The sequence below is a fragment of the Mytilus californianus genome, unplaced genomic scaffold (assembly GCF_021869535.1).
Source record: "Mytilus californianus isolate M0D057914Y unplaced genomic scaffold, xbMytCali1.0.p SCAF_6, whole genome shotgun sequence".
NCBI lineage: Eukaryota > Metazoa > Mollusca > Bivalvia > Mytilida > Mytilidae > Mytilus > Mytilus californianus.
The window spans coordinates 39,681,666-39,694,305 of record NW_026262712.1 but is presented as its reverse complement, the minus strand read 5'-3'; the positions used below and the strand labels follow the sequence as shown (position 1 = coordinate 39,694,305).

General features: G+C 32.2%; 1 protein-coding gene across 1 annotated transcript in view; it reads left to right on the top strand.

Moving 5' to 3' along the window:
- Positions 1-12,640, top strand: part of LOC127706409 (sulfotransferase 1C4-like) — a 96,660-nt gene that overhangs the window by 47,389 nt on the left and 36,631 nt on the right. The gene's annotated exons all lie outside the window — the stretch shown is intronic.

The window sequence follows — 12,640 nt, the reverse complement described above, 5'->3', positions numbered from 1 at the left end:
TTTTGGAGTTTGATATTCTTGTTATACTTTTTTCTTGAACATGTTCATGAAGAAATGAACTTTGATACAGTGATGATGATGATTTTTTTTCATAAAGGGCATTGCTTAATGCAAGAAGGATGCTCATTTTGATGTTTTCAAGTGTTTATCAGATATTATATGATTGCCAAAGACAAATTATCAAATAGACAATATGACTTGGATACCAGCAGCTTTGGTCTGTCGATTCCCACAATCGGCAAATAGGCAAACTACCAGAGTGTTTACACTAACTTCGAAATTAACTAACTATTGCCAAAGAATAAATCTACGATGTTTATAGTGCTTATTATATATATCTTGTTTCTTTGATCCTAATTTTGCGGTTTTTTTTTTGTTTTTTTTTTTGTAATGATTTTAATTCATAAAGTTATACATTACTATAACATCTCAATGATTATTTTTTCTCATTTACATTTCCTATGTTTAACACAATTTGTATTTGCATTGAAAAAATTATTTCTTGTACTATTAAGGATGAAGTTAGGTGAAATTTAACAAATCTAGAATTTTGAGTTGATACAATGTATTATAAGTCAGAAGATCATTAATAAAGGAACAAAATAAACTAAAAATATTGATAGGTTATGGAACTCCTTTTTGCGATATTTGATTTCTTCAAGATGGCGGGAAAAGACTAACTCAGACTTTTACCTTATATTTAGCATTGGCATTATTTGGGTCTCAAATCGTAAGAAAAAAGGCTAGACTGCATAAAATTTTGTGTTGTCCTTTTTTTGAGCCATTGAAGTTTTCTATGAAAAGAAAATGGGGTGATATGAGGCAAAATGTTTTACACTGTAGCGTAGGAAAAAAAACCCAAGTCCGAACATTTGACAAACATTCATAAACCTGCCCTGAGTACATCCTTCAAGGAATACCAGTGACGTATCTTTGGTTTTATCACCACATCAACCCCCAAGACCGAACATCTGACAAACATTCATAAACCTGCCCTGAGTACATCCTTCAAGGAATACCAGTGACGTATCTTTGGTTTTATCGCCACATCAACCCCCAAGTCCGAACATCTGACAAACATTCATAAACCTGACCTGAGTACATCCTTCAAGGAATACCAGTGACGTATCTTTGATTTTATCGCCACATCAACACTTCAAAATATAGTTTTGCCTTTTCAATTATATTCCTCGAAAAATGTTTTAAATAAAATATTTGAAATGTTACGAAAACGACGAAATTCAATGCGATTTCCATGGCTCAGAATATTCAACCCTAGGACAATTTAATCGTTAAAATGTTATAGAAAAAGATGTGACAAAATACCTAGGTATATTCAAAATTGAGAAGTCCATAAAACTGACAAAATCAAGCGTTATCAACCAATAAGACGAGTTAAAAGCAACTGACATATTTCTGATTAGGTACACGTACAGGCATTGCCCAAGGAAAATGTTAGGTAAACCCTGGTTGTATAGCTCGCTAAACCACTTACTTGTATGACAGTTGATTATAGTTCAGTTATATTCACAAAATTAGGTGAGAAATATAAACAAACATTATAGGTTGATGTGACAATAATAGTGATCCAGCAGTCAAAACGTTGTAAACATAATTATATAAAAGATATGCAACACAACTGACTAAACAATTCAAACAAACATACAAATAAACCTTACTGATAGTACATTGACAAAGACGCTGATAAAACAGTTTTTGTAGTTGATATAGCATACCGCAAATAACATACTAAGTAAAATATAAATACAAGGTTAAATAAAATGGAAACAACACTGTGAAAACCTCCTGCGTCCGATCGCACATCAAGACTCACCAGCAACAGGAACGCCCAAAGTCGAAAATAGATAATCTTGAGCAGCTTCTGATAGTTTTATTAAAAACAGCATTAGAGTACACTTGTTTTACAACATTTAGAACACAGCTAATTCTAATTGTATTTACAATTCTACAGAGAGGTTAGATCTTAATTTATATGTTAGCCCTCTTTATCAAATTATTCCTTTTTGAAGCTCAAGTTCCAACTCCTTCAGACAATTTTAATCTTAGACAGATTTGTCTATTATGTGTTGGTCAATTTGGTTGTATAGCTCTTCATTAGATTAGTGTGGTTCCGTATTTATCCATCCAGCTTTCAGATTTTTGGCTTTGAGCGTTCCTGGTGAAGGTAAATTAAAAAAAAGCGCTTCAGAGCATAAAATAGATAGTATTTTTTGCATTTTATCGTCTTATTGATATCAAAATTTATTCCTTTCTTACTTTATAATACCTTTGTGTCAGACAACTGTATATATATTAAGGAAAGTAATTACTTAGGTATCAAAAAGGTAATGGTAACCAAAATAAATTTAGATCAAGACGCTTTAAAGTCCAGTGTTTACAAATGACGTACGCAGAATGGTTTCATTTTATTAATACGTTTACAAAGAGATTGCTTATTTCAAAGTTTGCTTGTGTTTTTGTTTTTCAACTCTGCATTAAATCGATGTACACGACATAATGTTGTATTAATAATCATAATTTGTAATATAGTACGTACATTTACTATTTTTGTGGTTTCCTCATAAAGGATATATGTCTTGTCAATTCAAATCGCACATGTTTATCATGTCCACAACTAATGACTTTATTTCTTTTTTATAAACAGTCTCAATTATAAACAGCCATATTGTAAATTAAGTTTTGAAACAGTTTGGAGTCTGTTTATATTTACTGACTTTGTTCGACCATGTTTTTCCTTGATCATATTTTTTAAAAAGCACAGTTTAATAGATATTGACATGAAAATATCACCAATTTTAAAGCAGTAGTCAACGTTTTTGTTACTTTTAACGTAATTATGTTTTTTTTCAAATAACAACAATGAACAATGAAACATTTATAAATGTTTGCTTTGTATACGCCCGTTTACTTGACTTGCTGAATTGTTTATATCTATCGCCGTAAGCGCCCTTTCAATTTTTATCAATTTTAGATTTTACGTTTCCGAGTTATGGAATTTTATTCATAAACATTTTTTTTTCAGTTTTCTGACTATAACTCATAAACAGTGCTACACACAGCCCTCAAATTGAAAATTTGTATACAACTACTGTTGAGATAAAAACAACATAAAACTCAAGTGGCTGTCAGCATTCATTTAGTAATGACATTTATCACATTTGTAATGTTATCAGTAAAATTAACATAACACAGGTGCTAGAGTGATAATTTCTGCATCCTTTTTGATTATAGTGTGTACACATGACTGAATGGTATTGTTTTTCATGACTCTTTATCTTTAAGAGATGAAAAAAATCAACAAAGAATAACTGCATAATAATTTGTATAATTAATATGCAAAGTTTAACAGCAAAATACAGTTTTTATAATTGAACATACATGTCTGTATGACATTTGCATTTTCAAGGTTTATCTTTTCAGTTATTTAGTATTAAACTACTGTAAAACAAAAAAAAGGGGGGATGAAAAATTAAAAAAAAATTTCATTTAAATTGTACAAATGATTAAAATATCCATATGAATACAAGGATTCACAATTACCTGTAATTCATTTAAAAAAGTACACTAAGGCTATAACAGAATCCCCTTCCTTTGATAAATCAGGACAAATGCAATTGTTCATATTAGAAACAATATTCTTATTCCTAGCTGACCAGTTTTTGCAGTAAATGGTAAATTCTTTGTGCTTAGCGGAGAAGCAGCAGATACTTATCCCTTTTTTCTTAATTAACAATGAGAACTACCTCCCATTATTTGAATCAAAGTGTAAAGATTTCAGTATATGTATATATGTATATATAAAAGTAACAAAAATACAATTTACAAGTTTTTCAAAAAGTACAAATGAAGCAAAATCAGCATGAGCAATGAGTATAACATTTGTCATTATTTAAAGGAAACACTCTTGTAATGCATCGTTTAATGTCTCAATTCTTTTTGGGAGTTGATGTCCTGTTTTGAACTTTTTGCGTCTTCCTTTCTGTGGTGTTTCATTCTGCTTCCGTTTTGATGCTTTATTCTTTCTTGTTTGTTTGGCTAAATTCTTTTCCAACAAAACGTTTGATGGAACTAATATCATACTATTTATATCTTCAACATGAGCTTCTCCAAAATCGAATTCAATTTCACCAGAAACTGATTTTTTTAAGACAACCGTCAGCTAAAAAATTAGGAAGTCTAGTATCAGCAGTTCCTGCGGTCATTAAATATTTAATATAGCAGATCACATTTAAAGACAACCTTGTTATCACAGAAGATGCTGGTAGCCACAATTTTGGATTCCTATTATGGTTGTTGTCTTTAATGGTTGGAACTTTAATAGTAATTTGCCTTACTTCCTCAAACGATAGTTCAGAGTAGTTATAAGCCTTGGGACAGTACAAAATCTTCATTAACTCTACATACAAATTAGAGTCAAATTCAACTTCAATTTTACTGTTGTTGGGCTGTACTTTGACTAAGTTTTCTCGCAAATTTTGGTTTTTCATAATAGTCTGTAAGATAGTTGAATGTGATATCCCATAAAATTTTGGGAGAAAGTCATTTCCACCAAGTGACAAAAAAATGGACATTTTGATTCCAATGTAAGGGTCATTCCAGGCCTGTTCAAGAATCTGGAGGATTTCTGTTATATTTTAAACATCCATTACAGATCCAGGTTTTTGTAAAACAATATGCACAGGATGAAGATATTTTCCATCAACTGATCGTGGCCACATATATGAAAGTGTAAACATGTGAATTGTGATTGCATCACTGTCGCCTGATGATAGAAAACTTACACAAGACTTGCCAGGTTTTAAATCTGGAAGGTATTGGAGGAGCCAATCTACTTGCGCCATCTCTGCTTCCCCTTTGCACTGTTTTATATCTTCTAATGTATGAATTGATGATTCTCCCAAAAGACTAAAGTTATACAGAATAGGGCTTGTATATATTTCGCATTGGCATTCTTCCGAAATACAGTTACACTGTGACAAATGGAGCTCACTATCAAAATCAACGACTATATTTCTCTGGAACTTCAGGTCTGCTGCATTACTTGCCAAATATGTAATTATCAAACGTTTACCCTCAGTTGTTGTTATAATTGTTGTCTTGTCAAATTTTGTTGCGCTCAGAATTTCTTCTTTCGTTTTCAAATGTGAAATTGGATAGGTTTGTGTCTTCTGCCTTTGGGATCTTGTTACAGCTTTAAACTCATCTGGTGTAAAGGTATATTTTTCCTCACACACTACTAAACGTTGGAGTGAAGGAGCGATATTTAAAATCTTGTTGATAATGGATTTTTCAACATATTCTAAGTAGAGTTTCCCATCTACAGAGCGTGTCTTAAACTTTACACCGGCAAACTCGACGGTTGCATGAGTTGCTGCTGAAAACAATGAACTAGGTAAAGCAGTTTGTCCAAGTAGTAGAAAATTACTCAGGTCAGCATTATGTTCACTGGAGGTCTTGTTAATTATAGATAAGCTTTGTTTTATTTCATCAAGTAAGGCTTTTTGAATTCCAGTTGACTTCTGAACTTTGGGTTTTGAACAATCAGAATTCATAAATGCCTGGCACGCATTCATTTCTGAACTTAAACTATCTACTATTTTATGTTGTCGGGTTACTGTCTTTTTGCGTTTACTTTCTTTGACATCCCTTTCACTTTTGATCAGTGATTCTTGCTTTGTACCAGTCCTTCTGATAGTAACACCTTTCAGTTTTTTCAACAGTTCTTTAGGACCTTCAATTGTCACAACATCTGGGATATCACACTTCTGGTATCCAAACAATTCAAAGGATGCAATATATTTTGTTATCAAGTACTTTCCTGCTTCATATGTAGCTGAATCAAGCATGGTCTCGGGCAAAATATTTGTTGGCATTGAATAAACATTTACAACTTTAATGTCCTCGTCTGTTTATAGGGCATTCTGTCGTAGGATCAAACGTGCTATTCTAAGGATATAGTTAATGTCAGTTTGGTTTAATGAAAGACCAAGTAAATTGTTCCGTTTATGAGCACTACTTATTTCCTCCCTAGTCTCATTAAAACTTTTTGTACTATTGCTTGCATCATGGGCTTCATTCAAAGAGTCTATTAAAGCCATTCTTGGCACAACAGATGACATTGTTGCTCCAGATCTAAAACTCTTTAGAACATCTTTGTGGTCTAGTTCTCTCTGGGTGTCCAAACCAAAATTGTATGGACTTTTCTGATGTGTTGTGAACAAAGCAGCCTTCACATTTTAATAAAATTTACCAGATTTGTAATGTTCGTGTAATAGATTACCTGCATAGGCTGCATATGACGTAGAACCGTTAAGAAATGCAAAAGGTAAAGACATTTTAACTGCTGCTAACATTAGAGAATATCCTTCTGTACCACCAAGTCGCTCAGCAAATGATAATGCACTTATCTCTTCACTGTGATTCAACATTTCAGTATGTAGCATAAATGTAGCATTTTGTGACTTTCCATATTCTAAAAAATCCTCAAATCGATCATTCCATTTCATACAGTTAGCATTCTCATTCTGCAAATCATCGTTCAAGGCATTTTGTTCTTCAAGCTGTAAGGTTTTCAAAAATGTTGTAACAAAAGCAACCCTCAGAGCAATGGATAAACGTCTTACGTATTTGGATGCCATGTTGATGTGCTCGGCTGATATGAGTTTTTTCCAGTCATTGAATTCCTCATCTCTCATATATTTTAATATTTCTATAATACCTGCATTCCTGTAAGCAGTACAAAAGTTTGTTATCTTTGATTTACGCAAATGTAGTATTGGAAATTCGGGTAGAAAATTTTGATATTTTTTGGATGAAGACAAGAGTTTTAGCAAATTACTGCCTATTTTGTTGTCAGGAGCAAACAGAATTTTCAAACCACCATGTGCAGCATCATTGGAATTAACCTTTGTCATTATGTCATCAAGTACCTCCCTAAGTTTCTGTATATTGTCATCGCTGCCTGTTGCAGGGAGTGGGTGTCTTGTCAACATCGGAGGTGATTGATGTTGCCTAAATCCAAATCTCCCTGCAACCAGGTCATGGTTAATTGTTGAACTTCTGCTTGTTACCACTTCATCTGTACTTTGTACATTTTCATCTTCATTTTGTGACTCAACAGACGCTTGTGTATTAGCATCGGTGGATTGATCCAAAGGTTTAAAATAAGAGTCCAAATTGTCTAATTCTGTGTCAGATGTTATTTTGATCTCAACATCTTCAAAAATGTTCTGCAAGTAGATTTCTTCTTCAATATCTATCTCTTCTGCTGTTGATGCCTCTTCACTATTCTCATCTTCACTTAAACATACTTCATAATCAATTGTTTTGTCTTCATCATTTTCAGATGATGAACAGTCACTACCTTCAGAATCTGTTTCTTGCACTAATTCTTCGTGAATCTGAAACAAAATGTTGACTGTTTAATATGTATCTTTCTTTTAACAACTGTTGTCTTATGATTGTTTGTAATAAACTACCATTTCACCCTTTCAAAGCCTCTTTCTTATCTTCCTAGGAAAAAGCAATCAATAAATATTTTAAATATTTTTTTTAAACAAAAACAATATTGAGACATTGTACTTTAAGTATTTTTTCTGGTAAAAAATAATTGTTGTGTATGCATTTTCTTTAATATAGAAATGACATGCCACCAGTTGATGATGTGTGTAATACAAAGGAAATCATGCAAATGTAATGTATTTAACAAACATAACATATTGTTGTCCAAATATATATTTTTTTAAGATATAACAGAATCGTCTTGAAGGCAGTTTTTTTTCCCCAAAGTTTTCTTATGTAGCATGATATTACCTCAATATCCCCAATATCCTCCGGTTGAATATCCAATGCTGCAAAAGATCTCTCTAATGTATCATTTTCACAAACTTTTCTTTCCAAACCACCTTGCTGTAGAAATTCATCGTCATCTAAAATTTAGAGTTAAAATGAAAACTATTAAATTCTATTTTATTTAATTGGTTTACTGTATTTATTTAGCTTAAACAGGCAGAATGATAAAGACAAAACGGAAATTTGGAATCACTGGAAATAAAAAGAGGACATTAGAAATAAGTTAATGTAGCATGTGTCCATGGGACACGGATGGTTGCCCCGCTTGGATTTAATGTAGTAAGGGGCATAACTCCAGAACGGTAAAAGTGATGCCACCCAAATTCAACTTGATCTGAGTTTTGTGCGCGTTTTTATCGTATAAAGAGTTCAGGCCCTCGCGAGCGGGAGAGTCGATCACGGGGAGGGACTGAATTATTCGGGTTAAGTTTTGTGGTAATAAGCATTGTGTGTATAAGTTTCATAACATTTTGTTGAGGCAAACTGAAGTTAAAGAACGGAAACCAATTATAAATGGGCGGACAGGGTAAACTTTAATGCCACTTCTGCTACAGTGGAGCCATTTAAATACTTGCAGGGATTTTTACTGTTTCATTCAATTTGAATAAGTACTACTATAAACAACTTCATGCTCTTTAGCATGAATGAGTTAATCATTGTGTACATTCATGTTTGCTTGAGCATTGATGAGTAGAATTAATAGCAGTGACCATGTTGGCCTAAATTACAGAATATATACCAAGTGATCCATGTGTTATGGTACCATGTTCACGTCAGTGGTGTGAAGCTAGTATTGTTTTTGTGTGAAATGTATTACCTTTCTTTGAATTGCTAGACAGAAACTTTTTTTTATGATTTGTCATTTTGGGTTTTTCCATACGTAGAAAGTGCTGTCTTTTTTAAAAAATTGTTTTAATTTTACATCATAATATTTTATGAGACACGGCTTTGAAAGATTCCAGCATTAGTTGATTCTTTTCAAGTACACTTCAACCATTCCTTAAAATGGGATTAAGATTGCAAATCTACAAGTTATTTTGAAATGTATACTAACCTTCAGCAATCTGTTTCCAAACATCAAATAATGTCCATGTCATCATATTTCTGAATCGTGTAAAACAGCTTTCTTCCTCTGGTAGCAGTGATAGAATTCTATGGTTAAAATCTTCTTTTTGTGAGTATTTGGTCAATTTTGCATGGACAACAGTTAGATTGGTCACAGATATTTTGATCATGCCATTTTTCTTCTATCTTAAGTGAATTTATAGGTACACCTTTTATAGTTATAGGCAGTGTGCATAGCTGCATTGATCTATTTTCACCCGGATTGGGGTCTGAATGATACTTCAGCCGTACTAAGTTGTCCATCATTACAACTATCAAACACTCCTGTAAAGATACTAGATTGTTTCTCATTCCTGCCAATGTTTGGTATTTCATGGGGTACCTCCGGATATAGGTATTGTAGTTGCATATGTCATCTGCAGCTTTCTGTTTTAATTTCTTTTCTGCAGAATTCAGACTAAGAGTAGCACCACTACTTGATGAAATGCTGAACACAGTACCAACTGATTGGTAATTCATGGCAAGTTCTTGTGTATTAAGATCTTGTAAAACTCCACAGTAGTTTCTATTAGTAAGATTCAAGAGTGTATCATATATACTATAAAGTTTTAAAAGTTTTGTCTTCACAAAATTTTCTAATTCAGATGACCTGTCTAAGCTTTTCTGGTTGACAAAAGATTCAAGTAATAATTGTACTGACAATGGTACATCAAGTGACCATTCTTGTCACAAATTGAATTTTTTCCAATGCAATGGAGCTGATTGTTTATTATCACTTATGTGACATTCTCCACATTGTGGAATATTTTCAGGAATATCAACATCTGGTTTTGTTGCCAGATCAGGTAGTCTGTAAGCAAATATAATGCTCTCTGGAAGACCTGTTTGTTGGAACTCCTCTAAGAACTTAAAACGAGCTATTTTGCCATTATCTGCTAGGAAGGAGGCAAACGTGCCTGATTGTAATAAAATAATTAAACTACATTTAAGGTCATGCTTTCGGTTTAAGTGCAGCTGAATAGTTTGAATCAGTTCTTCATTATTCAAACAGTGCTCATTTTTCAACTCAGCAAAGACATGACAGGAGAATTCGTGTTTACATTTGTTGATACAATTTGACACAACAACTTTCTCAATCTCATTTTCAAATAAATCTGTAAGCTCAACCTCTACCTTCTTGACAATGTGAACTTTTTCAGGATATAACTGAATTTCTTCATTTTCAGAAGCAGTGTTCTGTCTCTTTTGTCTTGATTTTATAGTTCTTTTTGATGTCCGACTTATAGATTTTGTTATCTCTTTGACCGCATCTATGTTTTGAAGAAAGTTATATTTTGCTGCAAGTTGTTCCTCAAACTCTGCATATTCAGCTTCTTCAAATTCAAGTAAAAAATGGTTTTCAAAGAGACAAATTTTAATCCACTCATTTTTAGTAAAATCAGATTGATATTGTTTATGAAGTGAAGATATTTTATCTTCATCTATTGATATTTCATTGTAAACAACATCCTGTAATTTTGAATAACTAAAATTTTTCGAAGCTATGACTTTGTACAAGTCTTGTGGATTTTGTAAGCAGAATTCATCTCGTTTTGGAGTAAGCTTACTCTGTATTTGAAGTACAATCTCACTGCATATCTGAAGCTGGTCACAGTGGTTGAAGATGTATCGATGGAAAGATGTAACATTGATAAATGGTTCACTTTCTTTTTCCAAAACGCCAAACTTGTGTCCCTTAAATTCTTTTAAAATATTGAATCGCTTGATTTCTTTAATATGATCTGTAATATTATGATGTTGTCTAAGGAATTGGAGAATGTCTTTAAGAGATATCCAGGTAAAATTGTTCTCGGAAAAAAGCTTTGTTGATAATTCCCGGAGTAAACGGACATTTTCAAACATGTTTTACCCAAGACTATCAGTTCTAAAACAATAGAAATATTGTCAATTTCTAATCAGAAATATTGAAAACCAAAATTTATGTAAAGCAGTTTAAACATGCACAGTCTACTTAATTTAAAGTCTAAAACATAAAATAATAGAAATTATCTATAATTATTATCATACTTTTCAGTCAATTCATAAGAAATAAATTTTGATCCGCAATAGAATCGTCATGGTACATTCAGGCATTTTTTCCTAAATTTTATAATTATTTATATAAATTTCATTTTTTTTCAACATGTGCGTAAAATTAATAATCTTGAAAATACTTACTTTTCAACTTTCTCTCTAAATTTTTCATAAAGTGAAATCTCCATCTTTGACAAGACCGGTAGTGTTTACATTGTTGGGAGTCATATTACACACACCATGCCATTTGGTACATAGTAAAACTTTTAACAGATAATAATTGAAAACAATAATATATCTAATTGAAAGTGACAAGTATTTAGATAATACTAGCTAATCTGACATTTAATACAAGATCAAGGAGCGCTCCAGAATAGCGACAGATAGAGGGCTGTGTGGTAGACTGTAAATGTTTCGAACAATCTTCATGAAACTCTGGTGAATTGTTTATATATATATTAATATAAATTCCCTTTCGATTTAAAAAAAAAATCTGATTTATCTTTTTTGAGTTTTGGGTTTTTATTCATAAAAAGGGGGATTTTCCAGTATTTCGGACAATAACTCAAAAATGCATTAGCAGTAATCATGAAACTTTGGTGAATTGTTTATATCTACAATGTACTGAAATAAGCTTAATACGTAAAACGTCTTCGTTTGTATGTTATAGTAGCTTCTGTTGAGTTTTTTTTTTCTTATTGTCTTCTTCTGATAACAGAGACTTGTAGTTGCAGTACAGATATAAACACGGTCAGAAATTGATGAAAAGTGGATATCAGATATCAGACGGCATTTCATTACTACGTTTCCGTTTTACATGTTATAATGATTGCTTGGCTTTTAATTCTTCTTTGTTAAAGTTTAATCGAAAATGTGTCATATCAAAACTCTAACAGTGTGTCGACCGGGATAAAAATTTGAAAATTTTACTGGCTATGTTGGATTGGGGTGAAGATATTTACTTAAGGTTTGCTGTGCGTATTCCTCATCGGGTTAAATGCGTGACACTGTCTGCACAATATAAGTAATGTACGTACATGTAGTTTTGAATACATAAAAGTAACATTTGATTAGAGTACTTTACATTATCAGTGTATATAAAGTGCGGATCCTGAAATACCATTTTCACTGTATATGCCATAAGTTTCTAATGTAGAATGATAAATAAACAGACGAAAAATTGATGATTTTGGAATAAAATAATAAATAATACATCAACTGGATTGTTTTGATAAACTCATGATACAGGTAAGAGATGCAGGCATTTTTAAATCGCACATACAGCGACCCAGGTGTAAAATCGTTACACAAATAGGTAAATATGAGAAGAATATTTTACGAACGGTGCGTGCACGAGATTTAAAAGCCGCGGTAAAGTTTTATTTTCATAAAAATACACGTTTTAACGTAGCAATTAATGTTGTATGTTTATAACAGGTTTTATTAACTGTGTATTTGCATTCAGGTGTCACAGGTCAAATTTATTCGTTCATTGTGTGTTTTTTTATTAAGTTAAGCCTTCCAATTGATATTTTATAGTGTGTTTTTCTATGTTGTGATGTTATATTATTGTTTCAGAAAAGGGAGAAGGTTTGGTACCATTAAAACGTTTAATCCCGCTGCAAATGTT